Here is a 20,922-nt window from a genome sequence, read left to right on the forward strand (position 1 = left end):
ATTTCCTTTTGTCGGAATTGGCGGGGTTTAGTGTCTCGTTTCCAGTGCCTGCCGACTACCATGTGACGGTGGATGGGTGCGTCTTTTTTCAATTAACTCATCAGTCCCCTCTTATTTTCAGGGAGTTTTTTTTTCAAGCATCTTGAGTTATCCTAAATAAATAAATAAATTTTTACTGGAACTCTCTGTGATTTGGAGAGCATTCAAAGGCCTGGCCACAGAATTCTTACTTCAGTCAATTGGATTAAGTTTGGCCGACTTTCCGATGCCCTGTGGGTCTGTATAACGTGTAGAGGTCTCTGCACGTCATCCTGCAGCGTGATGCACGTCACCCTGCAACCGCTCAGGCTCTGTCCAGATGGAGGATGGAAGCAGGGCCCTGAGGGAGCCGCCATGCGTGGGTCAGAGGGACCCAGAATGGTGCTGTACTGACCCCCAGTCACAGCCCCGATGCAGCGGGGTTTACAGACTCCTATGTTTAAGCACTGTCTGCAACCTTTTGGAAGATGTGGTTCACTCAACCTGCCCTCAGGCCCTGATACCTTGACCCCGCCCCTGGTACCGAATCTCATACACATCATCGTTAGCACAAGAGAGGGGACATCCGTGACTTTGTCTAATAGCCAGTGAGTACCCTTTCTTCCAACACCCTCTCCCCAAGCTGCCATGGGGACCACCCTTCCTCCTTTGGATGCAGTCTTGGTGGAAATATCAAGGAAGACCCCCTTCTCCCAGCCAGGGAAGCCAGATGAGACCAGTCCCCACTGCAGCCGATGGACTGTCCACAAAGACTGAGCCACGGTGAGTTTGTGCACCTGGGGAGTCTTGGAGGTGAGGGGGAGTCCTGGTCCTCACTCCTGGAGCCCCACAGTGCTCAGGTCACTTCCCGGCAGGTTTGGTGTGTCCAGTGACCAAACTCAGGGCCTCCGGAAGCTCCCTCCCCAGGCAGGGTGGCTGCCACTGCCGCTCTGCGTGGCACTGGGGTCCCCCGGGTGGACTCTGAGAGAAGCTGCAGGTTCGCCGATAGTGCAGGGGGCAGGGCTCGTCTTGCACAGCTGTAGGGCCTTCCCTGCCCTGGGCTCTGGTGCAGAAAAGCCTGACCAGCAGACTCTGCCTCCTGACAGCCCTGCTCTCGAGGTGCTGAAGAGTCCGGGCTTTTCATTCAAGAGGAAGATGGACATGGTATGGACAGATCCTCTTCACCCAAGTCTCCCGTTCTGGGGGTTTCGTAACATTGGGGTGTTCTGGGCTATGTTCCAGTGATAGTGTGCACACATGGAGCGGTGTGTGTGTGTGTGTGTGTGTGTGTGTGTGTAAGAGTGTGGACACAAACACTTAAATAGTGACTTACTTAGTGCCATGGTCACCCAGTACTTCTCTACCCCGAGGATGGGATTTAAACTGCTAAACGCCTTCACAGTTCAGCAAGGACAGAGTAGCTGCAGACAGGTGTCTCTCTCGTCATCATTTTAAAGGATTAGGACTTGGTTAAGCCAATACAAATGCCTATGATGTGTTACACAAGAGTCAGAGCCTCTGATGAGCCTGGTGTTAACTGAGATCCAAGAAGGGCGATAGGGCAGGGGGAGGATCGGAGTTACTGAAATGGGCGCTGTTTCCAAGAGGGCTGCGTGGAGGCACCTCAGCTTGCCCAGGAATCTTCTGAACAGAGTGGAGCCCTCCTGGTGTTAGGAGGAGGCCTCTCGTCCTGCTCAGCTGCACAGATGTGGCCTCAGCAGGCTGTTGGTGTTTCACACAAGAAGGCCGCGGTTCCCAGCAGCAGGTCACAGGGTGATGGTGAAACCCGTAGCCTTGGCTGGGGGTCCACAGGAGGAGCTGCCCCTAATGGCCTTCACGCCTCACCCACAGGTCAAGGCAGGGTCCTGAGCTGATGCCCGCCTACCAGCTGTGACCACAGGCCTCCCAGAAATAGGAGAGAGGGCCCTCACAGAAGGTGTCCCTGACGGCACAGCTGCTGTCTGTGTGGTGATAGACAGCACGCTGTCCAAGATGGGAGTAGGGGCAGGAGGCCACCTCGCTCCTCTGGGCCTCAGCGTACTCTTGGTTGCTGTGACCAGGACACTAAGAAGGGAAGTGAAGAAACCGCCTGTGGATTGGAAAAGTCACCTTCAAGTTGACTTTAGGAGCAGGTGACAACAGTCAGCAGAAAGTCCCTGAGACCCTGCGGCTGCCATGTGCCAGGCTCACACGCTCTGTGCTCTGGGAGGGGACGGGCCCTGGGCCCATGGTCACCAGAAACTCAGACGCCTACCCGTGGGCCACTTGAGGAGGGGCTTCCATTGGAGGAGCTGTGCTGCCTGGTGGTTAGCATTGGAGCTGGTGACAGTGCCTGAGGGTGAGGCCTCTGGCCATGTGGCTCCCACAGGGACACAGGCTCTGGGCTCCGAGGGGTGAGCTCAGGCTCTGCACCCTCTGCCCACAACGTCACTTACGACTGGGCCTGAGGTACGTGTGCGTGCGAGTGCACAGATAATTAAAAGCAGCGTGGGGACATTCCTAGAGCTCAAATCAGTGACAGTCATAAAAATGGAACAGTAACGACAGCCACCCAGAAACTGTGGACAGACGGCATCCTGTCCTCTTCCTGCCTCCCGTCTGCTGCTGTCCCCATGTGGTCACTCCCTGTGCGTCTCCTTCGTTAGCCTATCATTATGTCCCTCCTTAGCTCACAGTCATCAGTGGAAAGGCTGAGTCCGGCAGGAGACATGGAGCTTGAGGGCACAGGCACCAGAGGTTAAGAATTTGGTGAAGAGTCAGCTTCTAAACTGCCCCTGGCGAAGGACCCTCTTATATCTCCTAGTCTCACAATGAACGCCTGTCCATGCCCAAACTCTGAGTGGCGCTGGGGGAGAAGGTGCTTCTGTGACTCCCTCAGGGGCACAGTGTGGCCTGCACTGTCCAGGAGATCTCAGGGCCTATCACGCTTTTTAGGTTCCTCATCAGATGTGAGTCGGTTTTCCACTCCTGTGATGAAATACCTGACATAGCCACCTTATAAAGACGAGAGATTCATCCTGGCTCATGCTTGGTTGGCCCTGCTGCTTTCGGGCTTGTGAGAGCCCATCATGGTGGGAGTGCATGCAGCCAGTTGCTGACCTCATGGGGGTCGTGAAGTGAGAAAGAGAGGAAGGGGAGGGTGCCCCGGCCCTCTTCAAGGGCACAGCCCAGTGACCTAACCTCTCACCAGGCCCCACCTTCTAATGGTCCAGCACCTCCCAATGGTGCTATGCTGGGGACCAAGCCTTCCTCACATGGACCAAGCTTCAGATCCAAACCCGCCACACCCCTGAGCCCTGGGTCCCTGCTGGACGTGTGGTGGGAACATCGCCAGATCCTTTTGCTCAGCCGGGCTCACTCTGCTCCCTGAGCCCTGCTGCCGTCACTCAGCCCTGTTCCTGTCCCATGCAGCCCTGGATAGTGAGCTGGAGCTCATAGGCTCCCTGTCCCTCCCTCCAGGTGTGGGATCCTCAGAGCCTGCACGGCCACCATCAACCTCAGCTGCCCTCTGCGTCCACTCCCGCTGGCTTGGGATTGCCATTCAGAACAGACCTGGGCTGTCCTCCTGCTCTCCAGCCCTGCTCGGCCCTCACAGGGGACCTTCCCACCCACCTGACCATGGGCAGCCCTCACTTCTCTCTGACCCGGGCGCCCTGGGGCCCCACGCTGCCATCCGCACAGGCAGGGCCGGTGCTGCGCCTGTGGCTGGGGCTCGCGGCCTCCTCCATGCCACTGCTCCTTCTGAACCAGCCTCCACCTCTCAGAGGTGCCCTTGCTGAGCCCCTGTGCAGGTGCCTGGGAAGCCCTTGAGCTCTTGCCATCACAGGGGTGGCATTGTGACAAGGAGTCAGATGATGTCCACGTAGGTAGCACCTGTCTGTATGCAGTCTGTCAGGTGGTCACACGTGCTGGGTAGAAAACTAGTGGCGGGAGGTGGGGTGTGTGTGTGTGTGTGTGAGAGAGAGAGAACTGGGTGGTGCGTCCTCCTGAAGGAGGCCATGGGATGGGCTTCGGAGACTCCCTGGAAAGCCAGCTCCAGTTGAGGAGAAGGCAGATCAGGGGACCACACTGGGCCAGCAGCCAGCCTCTTGGAGTTCCTGGGAGGCCAGTATGGCCAAGGGACAGAGCGTGGAGGAGAGCCATTGATGAGCCTGAGGAAGGAGTGGTCAGGACTCTGACCAGGCAGGGGTCCAGCAGATGCCGAGGTACCCCACCTGGGGAGAAGGGGCATTGGGTGACTTTCAGGAAATGTGGAGCCCGTGGGGCTGGGCGAGGTGCGAGAGGCTCAGAGCAGTCAGGGAGGTTCGTGGGCCAGGTGGAAGGAGAGAACTGTCACCAGTGGAAGTGTGGCAGAGGCCTGGGGGAGCCCAGCAGGCAGTGGACCTCCTGCACATCCCTGCCCCCGCGTGGTTCCTTCAGGATATGAAATATCTCACCCTCTTCACCAAATGCCTGAGACTCCGGAGGCCTTCGAGAGAGGCCTAGGCACGTGGTGCCGTCTCCTTCCCCACCAGGAACAGCTGTGTGAGCCATGGTACCTCCTTTACCAGGGGAGAGGTGCCTTGTCCGGTGCTGCCCAGCATCCAGCCACTGCCCACCCATGACCTTACGGGGCCTCAGCGCTCCCTGACGTATTTTGCGCCTGATGACATCTTCCCACCTCCAGTTCCACCCGCTGGTGGGAACCGTGGTCTCGCTCCTCACTGTCCTTCTCCTGGGACCCCAGGTCCGCTGCAGCTTTGCCCAGCCCTTCCCGTGCAGCAGCGAGAAGAGAAATCACACTGGCCTCTAGGTTGAAGCCCCTGGAGGGCTTCCCACTGCCGCTGAGATGCAGACCCTTGTCTGGAGGGCTCCCTGGCAGGACCTGCCTCCCGCTCCCTCTCCTGGCTGCCCCGTGCACCTTGGCTTGGCTCCTCTGACTGGACAGTTCTCGCCTTTGGTTCCCCAGGGCCTTTGTGAATGCAGCTTCCCCGTCTGCCTGCAAGGGGCCTTTTGACTGACTGTGAATGGGATCCTGGGGAGCTCCTGCGTTGTCCTGTCTTGTCTGATGGCCTGGTTCTTGGGTGAATGTCCCCTCTGAGAGACCGCCCCAGAGCCACGCCTTAGTTGCCACAGGGCTGCCCCGGGGTCCTCACTCTGCAGAGCCGGTGTGTCTGCAGGTGGGAAGGCACCACGCGGTGAGCACAGTACGTCACCCAGACTCTCTGCAAATGGGTCCCTCAAGTTCCGGACCTCCAGGCAGGGACAGAACACAGAACGTTCTTTATGGTGGTGCTAATGGCTGGTCCTTATCAACCCTATTCATGAGCCTGACCCTGTCCTCACACCAGGACTGAGACATTATCTCATTTAATTGACCGGCCCTGTGAGATGCTGCTGCTGTGCTTTCCATGAGAAACGAGGGAGCGGGTTTGGAGCCAGGCCTGTGGGCTCCCTCGGCCTCCAGCAGCTGAGCCAGAGGACACATGGGAGATGACTACATGTTGGTCAGGCCACCCCTTAGTCCCCCAAGCTCTGTATTCAGGTGGCCCTGGGGTCCTGCAACAAGGCCAGGTGGGTGCAGATTCTGGACAAGACACCATCACAGGAAGTGGTCTCAGAGGAGCAGGTCCCACGTTATGGCCAGGGCCTCCCCGACGCTGCCGGTCAGCCGGCCTCTGAGGGCAGTTTAGAAGGGGCCTTGGCGCAGGCTGCCCTGTCTTCCTGCACGCTGACCACCCTGGGGGACTGGGCCCCCTCCTGCAGGGGGCTTTTCTGCTCATTTGTTTGTACAGGACGTGACGGGCAAGTCCCGGGCAGTGTGCAGGACACACAGACCAAGGGCGGCTCAGGTCAAGGCCAGTGCCTGAGAGAGCCCTGACCCCTCACTCACCCATGCTAGACACCTGGATGGCTGCAGGGCCCCAAAAGACGCCATCTGCACACGCTCTGTGCCATCACCAAGAGACACGCGCTGTTGCAGTAGCAGCATTGGCTTGCTTCTCCTTGCTGGGGGCAACAGGAGGTCTCCCTCCTTTCCGCCTTCCATAATCAGATAGGAGGGCTCAGGCACCCGAGAGTCTGGAGTGGAAGCTACAGCGACAATACTTTCCCTAAGAGTGAGGAAAGTCCCTCCCTGAGCTACCTCAGCTTCGTCTCCTTTGCAGGGTGAGGCGGTTGGACAGCGACGCTCATCTACTGGTATAGCTGATGTTGATCTGGTCCCTGGCAAGTGCTGGGCGTGGTTTTCAGGGTGACAGCAGTGAACATAGAATAGCGGCCATTGCTTGGGTTTCGAGATGAGGAAGGAGGCCGCCTCTTCCCACCTCCAGCAAGGGCCGCCGTGGACCCACTCTGGCCAGGCCGCACGGCTGCAGATACCTGTCTCTTTCCTGGGGCTGCTGATACACACCCCCACGGGCTTTCAGCAGCACACTCACCCTCTCTCTGGCAGACGTTCTGGAGGTCAGAAGCCTGAACGGGTCTCACTGAGCTGCGACCTGGGTGTGGGCAGTTGCTTCCTCCGGGAGGCCCAGGGCCCAGGCCCCCACCTTCTCCCAGCTCTGGCCCAGGGCTCCCTCCACCATCTTCCAAGGGCAACCCTCCACCCACACTGTCTTCTCTGTCTCCTGCTGCCTCTGCCTTTGAGGGACCCTGCGTCCCATTGAGCCCACCCGACACCAGGTCACCTCCTCATATTGAGACTCCCAACAAGATCTGCAGAATCGCGTTTGTCACAGAAGCGAGTTTTTCCCAGGCTTCAGGACGTGTCTGGGGGAATTTTTGCATCCGCCATGATCCCTAAGAACACACAGGACTTCCCAGGGTGGGCCAGAGGCTGTCAGGGTCCGGGAAGGCTTTGGAGGACAAGGTAGCATCTGGCCCAGAGGTGTTGGATTGAGACTTGGTCACCAGGGCGATTTCACCCTGGAGTCAGGGAGCTTCCCCTGGCCAGCAGCAGAATACCAGAGAGAGGAGGAAAGGTTCATTTGAGGGCTCGTGGTCTCAGAGGTCTTGGTCCACAGCAGGCTGGCTCCCTTCCCTGGGACCCGAGGTGAGGCTAGGCTTCTGGGAGGAGTGTGTGGCAGAAGGAAGCTGTGGCATCATTGGGAAGCAGAACCTCCAGTCTGCAGATGGAAAATATGTACCCATAGTCACACCCCCGAAGAACCACTCCCTTCAACCACACCCCACCCGCCTCCAGTTTCCACTCAGTCAATCCCCCTGGCATTAACACTGCTTAGGTTAGGACTCTCCCAACCCGACCTTCTCTCCTCTGAACCTTCCTGCTCCGTCTCACCGTGAGCCTTTGGGGTCACCTCACATCCAACCATAATAGTCCCAGAGCGGAAAACCCTGTCCTGTGTCAGGTGCATGCAAAGAACATTCCGGCTTAGAGGGTCCACGGGGAGGGCTGCTCAGAGCCAGCAGGATGTAGGCCAGTGCAGCGCTCTGTCCTGTGGGGCTGTGTTTCCTGCAGCTGTGGGGAGTAGAGCCTTAATCATTAACGGCTGGGAAGTCCGATGCCATCTGCACAGCCAACCCCTCTTGATGGCTGGCATTGAAACTCCTTATTTGTTGGTGGTCATTCCAATGGCCCGCCACGTCCTGCCACCTTGGGTGAACTAAGAATACTGGAGACTCACTGACCATCCTCCTGCACAGGGTCTGCATGCTGCATCCTCTGAGATGAGTAGATGTGGGGGGACTAGTCTGAGAACCAGCAAGGACCTCAGTCATGGTCCTGGATGGGCTGTCCCTGGAGGAGGACCTGGTCAGCTGTGACTTCTGCCATTGTCTTAGGAAAGACACACCTTAGACATCCAGGGCCCTTACACCTCGAGGACTGTCCTCACTTCAGAAATGAGCTGTGTGAGTCTCACCCAAAGTCAAGGACAGAGCTTAAATCGCATTTCCTAATTTCAATTGAGTGACCTTTGCACAAACACTGGCTCCTGATTGCCCCGTGGTCTTGGGGCGTGCCTTGCAGGCCTTGCCAGCCAAAAGGCAGCTGTGCCCACTGCCTCTCTTCTACCCCTTACTGTCCAGGGGCCACGCTCTTGCAGGCCCCTGGCATCCTGCACCCAGGTGCCGATGCTCTTGGAGGTGCTGTTGGCTGGTTGAGAGGCTGTAGAGATCTTCTCTCTTCTGCTACCCTTCCTTCCCACCCGGGCAGCAGGTGGGTAAAGAATGCATCTTTTCTAGAATTGTTCTGTGATAATAGCATCTGTTCTTTGAAGACAAATATGTAATGTGCCAGGCGCTGATTTTCATGGATCAACACATCCACTACAACAGCCCTAGGAAACAGTTGCTCTTTGTCCCCACAGTTGGCAGATGCAAAGAGAGAAGTCAAGGGAGGTTGTCAAAGGTGACAGAGTGAAACAGGGCTGGAGCCAGAATCGGAACCGGGCACGCACCCTCCTCTGCCTCACGAGTCCGTTGTGTTCCAGTCCCTGTTCCTCAGGGTGGCAGGAACAGGATCTGAGCCTGTGCTTTGCTTTGTCCCCAAGGCCTGGTCTTAGTTCTGGGGAACATGCATGGTGTGCCCAAGAGTGTCTGGGGGCATCTGATTCTTCCTGCCATTGTTCTGTACCCATGCATTTGTGTGTTTTCTGTTACTGTAACACAATGCCTTGGGCTGGGTGAGTTATAAAGAAAAGATCATTATTTTTACTCATGAACATGGAGGTCCAAGTTCAAGTGGCTGCTTCTGGTGACACCATGGAGTCTCCTGCCAGCCTGGCTCTTCTTTCTTGCTAAGCCAGGCCCTCTAGACCAGGTATGGTCTTTACAGATGGGGCAGCCTGCACAATGGTGGCAGGTACCAGTGCAGGCAGCCACTCTGCTCCAGGGGCAGCTTCTGCCCTTGACTGCCTGGCTACAGAGCCCCCAAACCCAGGGAGAGTGGTCTGATGCAATCATCTGGGATGGGTGGTGCCCTCTCAAGTAGAGGGCTTCTGGTTTCCATGGGAAGGGGCAGGTGTGTGGTTTACCCTGCTGCTGACAGGTTTCTGTCTCACCACCATGGGGGTGGGGTCCTTCCTTCCTTGTGCATCGCTGGAGTTGTTAGTGTAAAGCTGCATATCAGATGCTGGGTGCCTGTGGTTACCTCCACAGAGCCAACTCTGTCCCTGTCTCCCTCTCTCTAATTTCTCCTCCCTTTCTCCCACCCTTCCTTCCTCCTTCCCTCCCTCCTTCCTTACCTTCTACTATTCTTATTCCTCCTTTTCCCTTCTACTTCCCCTCCTCCCTTCCCTCCATCCCTCCCTTCCTCCCTTCCTCCCTCTTTCCCTCCTCTCCTCCCTCCTTCCCTCCCTCCTTCCACCTTCGACTATTCTTATTCCTCCTTTTCCCTTCTTCTCCCCCTTCTTCCTCTCCTCCCTTCCCTCCCTTTTGTCTTCATTCCTGAAATTGACCCTCCTCTGTCTGCGCTTGATGAGGGGATGAATGAAGGAGGAGGATAATGGTTATTTTAATTCCGTTCATTACATGGTAAGGAATAACATGGCCACTTAGGTTTAGCAGCAAGATTTCTAATCTCACTGATTTTCCCTGGTATTTGGTAGACATTACGGCTGAGACAATTTAAATAAGATTTTGAAAAATGAACGGATGATGCCATTTAGTCTACTTAACTTGTTCAGTAATAGCCGATTAATACGGAACATTATTGGCTGTAGAAGTGCTCTGGACTTTGTTGCATGATGGATCACCTCGTAGATCATCACAGGGCAACAGTTTTCTTTTCATTTCCATTTTCTTGGTTGAAAGTGAGCTCTTTCAACAGTTACAGACCAGAGAACATACTTCTGGTGAAGCCGTGGCACTATTTCACCCTAAAAATAAGAGGATGGGAAGATGCCGTGGGCCTCAGGGGCACCATGAGGATTGTTTTTAACGTTGATCTTTAGGTAATTCCCTTTATTGCTCTTTGTATTTTATTTCCCAAAATACTACTTATTTTGTTCATAGCAGAAATTGCTAGATTCTTTGCATTTGAAGTGGACGCTGCAAATTGAAATATCTGCGTGTGTGTGCCTGCAGGCATGCACGAACCTGGGTGAGACTCATGGTTGTAAGAATAAAGCGATGGCAAAGTCATGTGGCAAATAGGTGCGATGAGGCAGGCAGTGTAGGAGGGAGAGCAGGCGAGGGGTGGCGAGCGGCCCTGGACTCTGAGGAGACGTGGGAAGAGGCCCAGGCTCCTGCAGAGTGAGGACCATGTGCCTTCTAGATGGCTGTGGCCTGGGTTTGGCTGGTTACTACAGTGGCAGAGTGTCAACTTGGCGGTCCTTTAAGCCAGGGGATGTGAGACACCGAGTTCTCAATGTGAAAAGTTCAAGTGTTGATGAAGGACCAGGAAGTGTCACAGCACCCTGTGGCCAGGCCCTGGAGGCTGGGTACTGTCTCTTGTGACCAGGACCTGGAGGCTTGAGCCCTGCCTCCTGTGACGAGGCACTGGAGGCTGGGCCCTGCCTCCTGTGACAAGACCCTGGAGGCTGGGCTCTGCCTCCCTGTGGCCAGGCCCTGGAGGCTGGGCCCTGCCTCCTGTGACCAGACCCTGGAGGCTGGGCCCTGCCTCCCTGGAGGCTGAGCCCTGCCTCCCTGTAGCCAGGCCCTGGAGGCTGGGCCCTGCCTCCTGTGACCAGACCCTGGAGTCTGGGCTCTGCCTCCCTGTGGCCAGGCCCTGGAGGCTGGGCCCTGCCTCCTGTGACCAGACCCTGGAGTCTGGGCTCTGCCTCCCTGTGGCCAGGCCCTGGAAGCTGGGCCTTCCCTCCTGTGACCAGACGCTGGAGGCTGGGCCCTGCCTCTCTGAGTCTACGGTTCTCAACCTAGTCCTGTTTTCTCTTGAGGACATCTGGCCACGTGTGGCTGTCACACCTGGAGGGGCTGCAAGTGCCTCGGGTGGCAAAGGCCCAGGTGTGTCTGCACATCCTGGTCCCATGGCGTCCCACGGCAGGGTGAGCCAGCCTGGAGTGTCCTCAGGGCTGCAAGGGATTTAATGCTGGGCCACAAACCCTGGCACACTGCTACCTCCTTGTACTAGAGGCTCCATGTACCTGGAGCAGAGAAGCAAGGACCCCTACCATCTGCTGGGACGCCATCCTTAGTGGGCTGTGTGCTGAGTGCCCAGGTGGCTCCACCCAGCGGGCGCTGCTGCGGCTGAGGGTGTCCTGCTGGTCCTGCTCTGAGACCACTCGCCTCTTCTCCCTGGGCCATGTCCTGGACGGTGCGCCCCTTCCACCTGGATACCTCTGCAGCCCCTGGAACACAGCGCGGCCAATTTGTTTCAAAATTATCCAGCATTTTATATTATGTGTAAAGTGCTTATGAAAATACGTGGGGAAAGCAATATTTCAGACACCAAATGCATTTTTCTCTGTGTAAGTTGTATTTCTAGAGCAGGCACGGTAATATTTATTTCTGCTTATGTGAAACCAACATCAAGGGAAAGTAGTTTCCATGTACCATAAAAAAGAAGTATCACAGTGTTATAAATGAGAAATCTATAAAGGAGGTGACTTTTGTAGGGCACATTTCTCTTTAGAGAAACAGCAATAAATACAATTTGTTTTTAAGATTGTCTGTTACCACAAAGCAAGGAATAATGGAAGCCTAATAATCCCGCAGGCATCCTGTGGGTGTCCCGAGACAGGATGGTGACGCAGTGCAGGGAGACAGGCCGGGAGTGCAGTGGGCTGCTCCCCCTGGGGTCAGAACGTGGATTCGTGGCGCAGGCAGTGTTCCAGAGGGTGAGCACGCTGTGTCTGCACCCTGTTTTGAGGGTCAGGAGGATGATTTGTGGGGTCAGGGTGGCTAGGGTGATGGCAGCTTTCTCAGGGCTAGCCCCGGAATACTTAACGGATTTCTCAGGGCTAGCCTTGGAATACTTAACAGCTTTCTCAGGGCTAGCCTTGGAATACTCCAGGACTCCTGGTAGCTATTACTGCATCATACTCTCAAAACCATCTGATTTAAGTGCTCTGAGTCTTTCCTGATACACCAATCCCTGGGTTATTAAGGGTGATCTTGAATCCTCTGATTAAAACAAAACTACACTGTAATATTAGGAAAGTACTATAAAGGCAATATTTGGTTATTCCAGAAAATAGAAAATAAAATCAGCAAAAATAAGAAAATCAGCAATCAAAAATTCTATACCTAATGAGAACCTACATCTATAACAAATGTATCAACTGAAATGTAACACCCACAAAGAAAACAGCACAGATCAATGGTTACAATGTAACCTACTTGAGATCAAGAGACAAACAGGTCCTTGGTGTACCAGAGTCTGCCCTCACCCCTCCCAATAAGTGCCCTTGATTCCCAAATGGGACCACCATCCTGATCATCCATTTGCTTTGCCAGTTTTTGAATTTTATATAGGTGATGTCTTGTGTCATATACTATTTTTATATGGTAAGGCATGGTGACACCTTGATTCTAGCTACTTAGGAGACTGGGCAGGAGGATCTCAAAGTCAAGGTCAGTCTCTTGATAAATAAATAAATAAATAAATAGGGCCGGGAATACAGTTCAGTGGCAGCATATTGCCCTGGGTTCAATTCCCAGTAACTCACACACACACACACACACACACACACACACACACACACATTGCCATCCAGCCTACTATGTCAAAGTTTGACCTAATTTATTACTGAGTTTTTAATTCTGTTACTGTTTTGTTTTCTTAGCCATGTTTATTTGCATAGATATAGAGAATCCTGCATTTTTGTTTCCAGATATGTAATATTGTTGTGTATTTGTGCATCTGCAAAGCATTTTATAGCAATTATATGATAATGCCTTTTATACATTATTTTGTTTTGTGTATATACACAAATAAACAATAATATCATGCATGTGTAATGTTACATTATATAGGATGTATTCTAAATCTTACAGCGTGCGATGCATATTGTGTTATATACATAAAATGTGAAGTGTTCCCATGCCCTGTGTGGTTGTATTCTAAGGTATTGTTTGGATGACTGCCTCGTTTGCCTGAGTATTGTGTTTTATTTGGGGCAAGTACCCATCACACCGAGGGCCTTATGAATGCTGGCATTGGCGGGATGCTGGACTGAGTGGTGAGTGTAGCCGTAGGAAGCTGCAGATCTCCCAGGCGCTGCTGTTAGGTAATTAGGTAGGAGATAATGCAGCCAGTCAGAGTGGACCACAGGGGACCTTACAGAGTTACATTAACTGGTTCCTCACTGCTCTGTAATTAGGTGGTGCTGCACAACTGCTAGGAATTACGCGTATGTTTTTCTGTGTTTCAGTATTTTGGGTGTGAACTGTCCAGTCCTTCCCGATTGAGCCTTCAGTTGTCTTGCTGCTGTCCGGGCGGACAGCAGGGTTATATCTGCTCCAGCGTCTCGTGTCTTAGGACTGTGGGATAGCATTAAATCTCGGTGCCTTCTGTCTATGATTATTAGGTGAGCTGACTTTTAGATACTCACTTTCTTTGTTATTCGATCGTCTCCTGATCTTTGTGTGCGGTCATCCCTGAGAAACAGGATTTTTCATGCTGCTAATCACCTTTCTGCCATTAAAAAACAACTTCTCCCATACTTTAGAGCCGAATCCTTGCATATACATATATATGGATATCAATTTCTTCATATATAAATAAATTTATGCATGTAAAAATTTATATAAACATGATATGTATCATTCATCTATGTCTTTATGTAAAGATAATAAATATTATTTGTGTATGTAAATTTCTCCATATAAATTAACTTTGAAATTAAAGCAACTTCCGTTTTTTGTTAATGTGCAAAAGTGCTTTTTTACAGTAACCAGTGTGTCCAATTAATATAGGGTCACAGTTCAGGCAAACTTGGTTGGGACTGAATTCCTGGGGCTGCGAAGTTGCTGAGGTATGTGCCGCTCCTGAAGATGAGTAGTCTAAACAGCAATTCCGGGAGGATGGAAGGAGCCCCGGAGCCCTGGGGCAGCTGCACAGGGGGCTGAACAATAACTGCTCCAGAGTTTAGGGAACTCTGGGGCCACAGCGGGGTGGGGGCATGGTGCTGGAGGAGATGGGGCCTTCTCTTCCCCTGAGCATCCTCCACTATCAGGTCAGAGACAGGTGCGTGACTGGAAGGGGAGGACGGCTCCCTGAGGGCACCTCCATGTTGGCTTCGGGGTCCAGGCTGACTGGCGGGACTGCCCTTCCACCCTCGTGGGAAGCAGCACCCCGGGGACCTGGCGCTCTCCAGCTCGGGTTCTTCCCTGTTCCCTGCAGTGGAAGGGAAATCAGGACGACCCGCGAGTTAGGAGGCTAGAGTTGCAAGGTAAGCACGCGGCCCAGCAGGTCTGGCCTCCCAGCCGCTCGGAGGCCCCTTGTCCCCTGCGTGGCCTCGCTGGCCCACAGTCCTGAGCAGGATGGTGGCGATGCCACCCGACCTTCTGCCCCCTTCGCCTCCTTCTCTGCCCTGCCCGTTCCCCAGGGTCTTGACGTGCCAGTTCATGTCAATCTGCCCCTTTCTTCCCCAGTGTAGTGGCCACACACAGTGGGAAAACATGAGGCTTCGGAATTGCAGGCATGGCAGGGCTGGATGGGGCTCAAAGGTCCAGAGTACTGGGCAGCAGCTGTGTGGCTGAAGGTTGTCCAGCGAGCAGGGGCTGCTGGACCCGGCTGCTCTCTGCAGGTCAGAGCCACCATCCTGGTAGTCCAGGACTCTGCGGTTGGTGGGAAGCTCCATCAGCACTAGGGACACGTTCCAAACCTGCAGAAGCCCCGACACCGGGAGGTCCCCAAGGCCGAAGGCACTCAGCTCCTTCAGGTCGGCCAGCAGTGCCTGGCCCTCCTGCCACGCTGTCCCTTGCTGTTACTCAGACTCACCCAGCGGGTTCTCCACTCTCCCCTTCCCTCGCTCCCGTCTTCATGCAGGTCCGTCCTCAAGGCCCCCGTCACCAAAGGACACTGCTGCCTACACTGTGGAGCAGAGGTCCTCCCTCCCTGTGCATGCTGGTCCACCAGAAGCTGCTTTGTTCTGTCCACAGCACCTTCAACACCTGAGATACCATACACGTCTCCTTTTCTCTCTTAAACATATTTCTTTTGGTTATAGACGGGCTCAAGTCCTTTATTCTAAGTATTTATTTTTACATGATGCTGAGGATGAAGCCCAGCACCTCGCATGTGCTAGCAAGCGCTGCGCCACTCAACTTCACCCCAGCCCATGCCTATCCTCTGGCTGTCTGTCTGGGCTGGGAGAACAGTGTGTTCCCAGAGGTCCAGAGTGCGGGTCTTCTTCACTCTGTGTGGCTTGGCAAGCGTTCCAGCATGAGCCCAGGGAGGGAGGCCGGGAGGAGGGAGGCAGGAGCAGCAGCATGTGAGCAGGAAACTTGGGGAGGTGGGGCTGTGTGAAGCAGCCTTCCTGACCCTGCCACTGAGCTGAGGCCTGAGCGCAGAGCTCTAGCCAGCTGCAGTGCAGGGCACAGCAGGGCGTCTAGGCTGGACAGGGCCTGGCAAACCTCTGGAGGCCCCGGCAGTCCTGGTGATGGTGGAGTGTCCTGTAGCTGCTGCATGGAACCCTTCACGGCTTTAAAATCAGATGAGAGAGAAAAAAGAGCACATTGACTGTAGACAACTCTAGCTGCTTTCTCCGTGCAAACTGGACTTCTGGACTCCATGCACCTCAGAGAAAGAAAGGCCCAAGCTGAGGGACTAGGAGAAACCAAAGATGGTCTCCTGCAGCCTTCCAGTTTCCAAAGGCTCAGGCCCTGGTGATGAAAGCTGTTTAGAAGAATTTGAATGGCAGTTGTGACCCTACACCACACTGTGTTCTATCCACCAAACCCGGGTTGTAAGGACGCCAATGGCTTCCTTAAGTAGCAAGGTGAGTATCACAGAGCGGAGAGTCTGGAACTGGGTTTTGAAGCATGTCTAGGAGATTTCCATGTAGATGTTCAGGGATCTACAAAGACCTGGAGCCGAAGGAAGGCAGTCTTTTGAAAAAGAGCAAAGCTTTTCGGTATGACTGCACTTGCAATTCTCAGCTGGGAGGGAGTTGGTGCCCAGGACGCTTTTGGCTAGGTCTGGGGACATCGTGATTGTCACGACCGGGTGCTAATGGCGAATGCTGAGCAGAGGTCAGGGCTGAGACTGTTTCCTAGGGGGCACCAGACAGCCCTTTCCCAACAGAGAATTATCCAGCCAAAATGCCATCCTGCGGGGGCTGAGAAACCTCAGCCTGAGCCATGGCACATGTTCAGGGGAGGAGCTGGTCATGCTTGCCGAGGGGTCAGTGAGTGACCCTGCAGTCCAGAGATTTTTCAGAAAAACAGTCATAGCAAACATGCTCTAAAGGAGGTCAGAGGGCTGGTGGGACTGGGGTGAACTAATGCATCGCTGTCCACCTACCGGCCCCACTGCCGATGGTCAGTTTGTACCGAGAGTCACAGTTCGTCAGATCTTGCACTGGTCTGGAGAAAAGCCTGCGTGAAGATTTGTATGTGAAATCTTCTGTTTCATAAATACTGGCATTAAGAACCAATTACACATTTAAATAACACCTTGCTTCTGCTCGGCAAGCTTAGCTGGTTTTTTGTTTTTATTTGCAAAGTCGAGTGAAATAAGCTTTGCAGCCAGATTCGGTTTGTGAGCCGTGGGTGCGTGCCATCTGCGGTGGACAGGGGGAGGGCTTGCAGACTCTGGGTTGGCCAGAGCTGGGCACATGTACCCTGGTCCTGGGAGACAGGGCACTCACAGCAAGGGGTGGGTCCAGCAGCGTGGCTCTGGAGCCTGCAGTGACCTCCAGGGTTGGCTGTCTCGGGCCTCTGACAGAAACCTTGGAGATCACGCACTCTCAGTGGGGCTGAAATTGCCACCAAAGTCATAAAACAGGTTCTTGGGGGACAAAAGCAAACCCTCCTTCCTGTAGGAAGCGTAGATGTGTCTGAGGGACAGATGCCCCGTGGGGCCAGGAGGAGAAACAGGACAACACTCCTGGACCAGGAGGGTCCCGCGGGGCAGAAGGCGAGGAGGTGCCCAGGACACGCACGGACCTGGGAGCCACCTGAAGGAGCTCCCAAGACACCAGCTGTGGCCAGGCCATGCCCGTTTGCCTCCAGGGTCAATCAGGAGCAGCTCGTTGGTTAGACAGCCCCAGCTGCGGGGACTTCTGCGACGTCTCTGGCTGGCGCTACTCACACCTGCTAGGACCATTGAGGGCGAGGGGTGGCTGAGAAAGTCACAGAAAATGGTACCCCAGGGACATGGGACCAGATGTGATGTGGGGTCCAGGATGGGTCCCTGGAGCACCGGAGGAGACTGGAGGAAGACCACGGACCTGAGTGGCATGCAGACGTCAGTTGGTGCCGCGTCCTTCGCTGTAACAGATGCACTGATCGGCAGGACGCTGAGTGCGGAAGCCCCGGCCAGAGAGCGGCACGTCCTGTGTTGCACTGGCTGTTTTTCTGTGGCCCCAGACTTCTGAAGAAACGACAGGGCAGGACACAGATGCAGACCCAGGGAGCGGCAGCTTGGTCAGTGGCCACGTCAGTGGCCGCGTTGTTGGCACAAGGCTCCAGTCCTGAGGTGGCTGCGGCTTTCGGATGTGAATTGTCTTGTCCAGGTGTCCTGGTCCGTTTCTCCCTGTCAGTTCCAAAGAAAAGTAGTGAAGCAGAATGAGCCACAGGGACCTGGTGGCTCCTTCCCCGCACAGGACCTCTCCTGATGCATCCTCCTTGACCGTCCACACTCTGTGGCATGGACTGAACTCCATCTGCTGCCTTGGTTCTCCTTTGTCCTGTCACAGATGCTCACAGGTCCCCAGACCCAGAAGTGGACCTCGTGGGGGCCAATCCCCTGCCTGCCACCAGTGCTCAGAGCAAAGCCGTTGCGTGGATGAGTGAGTGACTGGGTGGCCTGCGACGGACGCTCCTGGACAGAGTGGGGCCCGCAGTCACCTCCCAGGTTTTGCAGAAAATAACAAGCAGCTTCTATCACCCTTCTCTGTAGAGAGTCTAGGAGCTGTGGGTGCTCCTGCTGGATGGAAAGAAGATGCGTGTCACTAGGGTCATCGCTCAGCTCCAAGACACTGCTGAAGGTGACCCATGCCACTCATGGCTAATCTGAGAGCAGCAGCACCCTTGCTTTGTGCCCAGGGCAACTGATTGGGGTTCCCATGTTCACGTGCTCCGGAGGCTACAGCTGGGACTCCACCAAGTGACCCTTGAAGGTACAGACCGTTGGGATTCAGAGACCACGATCGGTGTGTATTGCAATTTGCTGGAGGCCGGTTGCCTGGCTGAGGCCCCTTTCCTTGAGCTGGCGGTACTGCCAGCTCCACTGCGGCCCTGTGTGCCCAGGGAATGGCGGGAGACGGGTGTCTTGATGGTCTGCAGCCTCAATGACGAGCTGCTGAGCTAACTTTGCCCCCACCTCAGCGGCCCAGCTCATCTGGGCTGCTTAGCCCTGCGGTGGCTGTAGTGCTGGGAAAGCCACTTCTTCCGCGGCCTATAGTTTCCCGTCCTGGCATTTACAGGCTCGCCACAGTTTAGATCTCAGGGCATTGGTGTCTCTTTTGCTGAATGTGAACTTTTATTTCCCCCAGTTTCTGCCCATGACTAGTTGGTGCACCTCTCTGCCTGGTGGAGAGGGGAGATGCAGGGGAAGCAGGCTGAGAGGGACCTCTTGTTGCCTAGGTGAGCCGAGGGGGCCACAGATGGATACTGTCCTCACGTAACTCACCTGCCCCGTGGTGCTGAGAATCATTCACAGAGACCTGGAGAGAGGACCCAGTTCCACAGGGACCTCGCGTTTCTGAATCAGGTGAATAAAGCTGTGTTTTCTGCATCCTGTCTGCTGCCTCCTGGCTGAGTCCGGGGTTAAGTCTCCAAGATGATAATGAACACGCTGGCACATCCAGAAGGAAGTGGTCAGACCTCCATCCCTGCCTGTGGCCGAGGAACGGAGGAGTGCCATAGCCAAAGCCCGTCATGTGCATGGGGTGCGGCGGTGTCCCCAGCTGTGGAGAGAAGATGGCGGTGTATTGTGGAGTCCTGGGAGTCAGGATGGGTGGACTTCCAACTGCCTTTCCCCCAGCAGTCCATGGACAACCATAGGTGAGGCAGCAGGAACTCAGGATGCTGTGTCGGAGGCACAGCTGGCTCGGGCCAGGAGTGTTCAGCAGAAGACGGGCAGAGTGTGGGCAGGCAGCCACACAGAGAGGCAGTGCCTGTGCTGTGCGTAGCCCCAGAGATGACACCCAGCTTCACACGCAGATGGAGCCAAGCCCTGGAAGTTGAGATTTAGACCACACGAAGGTGCCATTTCACATCCACTGGACACACCCGCCGTGATACCGGATGCGGGAGGGAGGGCCCCAAGGCCACCTTCCAGGATGGATGCTGCGGTCATCTTAACAGCCATCCAGTTGCAAGTAGGAGGCTCAAAGATGCACTTGCCAAAGAACCCAGGTTTCTTATTCCAGAGGAAGCGCTTGCTCAGATAATACAGGATAAACATCAGACCATTCCAAGTAGCATTTTAAAATAGCAAAACATTGGAACAACTTGCAGACCAATCAAAAAGATGCATAGGTAGTGAAATGTTCAATATGTATAATAATCATAAATAAATAAAAGAATGAACTGCAACTGGGTCAACATCACAAACATGAAAATATGGGTTGCCGCCTATAATGTGGTATTCTTCATAATATTTAAAACTTGAAAACCATACGCAAGCATACAGATACAAATATACTGTTGAAAGTGTGTAATCATATCAGTGTAAATGTCAACAGAGTTTAGGGTAGGAAATAGCTCAGGGTGGGCATATCAGAGGTTCATGGGGAGCACAAAGCCAGGGAGCCCCACTTGATTTTTAGTAGTTTATATTTCATTGCATTTGCATGTTAGGTGTAGGGTGCTCATTTCACATGTGCAGATGTATATATACACACATGCATACATGTGTACATATCTCGTCAGACATAATAAGATACAGTCTATGCCTTATTTATTTTATTTGTATACATATTTCTATACCTTGTTGTGTGTCTGAAATATTCTGAAAATCGAAAAAGACTTTAAATGAACCAATTTTATTTTTAGACTCAAGGATTCCCTGGATATCAGGAAAAGATGCTCACAATGATTGTAATCCTTTTGTGCAGATGGTAGAGTATTCCCTATCACATGAGGAAGATGGTTTCCACCTTATTTTACGCTTTTTACAATTTTTTGGTGCTTCCTGGCGCTAGCCTGGGTTCTGCTCCACTTGGGACTCGGGGGAAGCATTCTGTAGTTAGTAGTGCAGTTCTGTTCTGATGGAGATGTTCTCTCCATCTCTAGCTGGAGATGGATCTCTAGGAGACAGTAAGGACTTGGAAGCAAGTTTAGTGGTGACGCCTCTTTGTCTTGGTTGTCAGAACCCAGCGCCTGGCATGTTGCTCCCAAGATCTGGTCAGATGAGAAAGGAGAGGCATAGTTGGGAATCCGGACTCTGCCGCACATGCTGCAACCTGCAGAGGTTTCTCATTCTCCCTGAATATCGGTTTCCTCGTGGGAGGGTGCTATCGACCTTATGGGATTCTCGAGCAGGTTAAATGGAAGACCCCACCAGGAACACCGGGAATCACTTGTCTCAGTGAGCCATTTCCTCACATCTCCTCGAACCCACGGTTGGACTGTGTGCAACTTGGGAGACTTGCCCACTTTGGTGGGCGTTCCATGTTCATTTTTAGGTTTTAACTTACTGACGTATGCATTTATTCACAGAGCTGAACTCTGCTGTCCATGGTACTTGAGCAAAGCCCAGAGTTCTCTGAGATTCCACTTGAGTTTCCCATTTGCTAGCTGTGTTGTTATTGAAATCAGATCCTATATTAATGAAATACTCATGTCCAGGCATGACCGTGGCAATTTGTTGCAAATAAAATTGACTGATATCAC

This window comes from Sciurus carolinensis, unplaced genomic scaffold (genome assembly GCF_902686445.1).
Source record: "Sciurus carolinensis unplaced genomic scaffold, mSciCar1.2, whole genome shotgun sequence".
NCBI classification, from domain to species: Eukaryota; Metazoa; Chordata; class Mammalia; order Rodentia; family Sciuridae; genus Sciurus; species Sciurus carolinensis.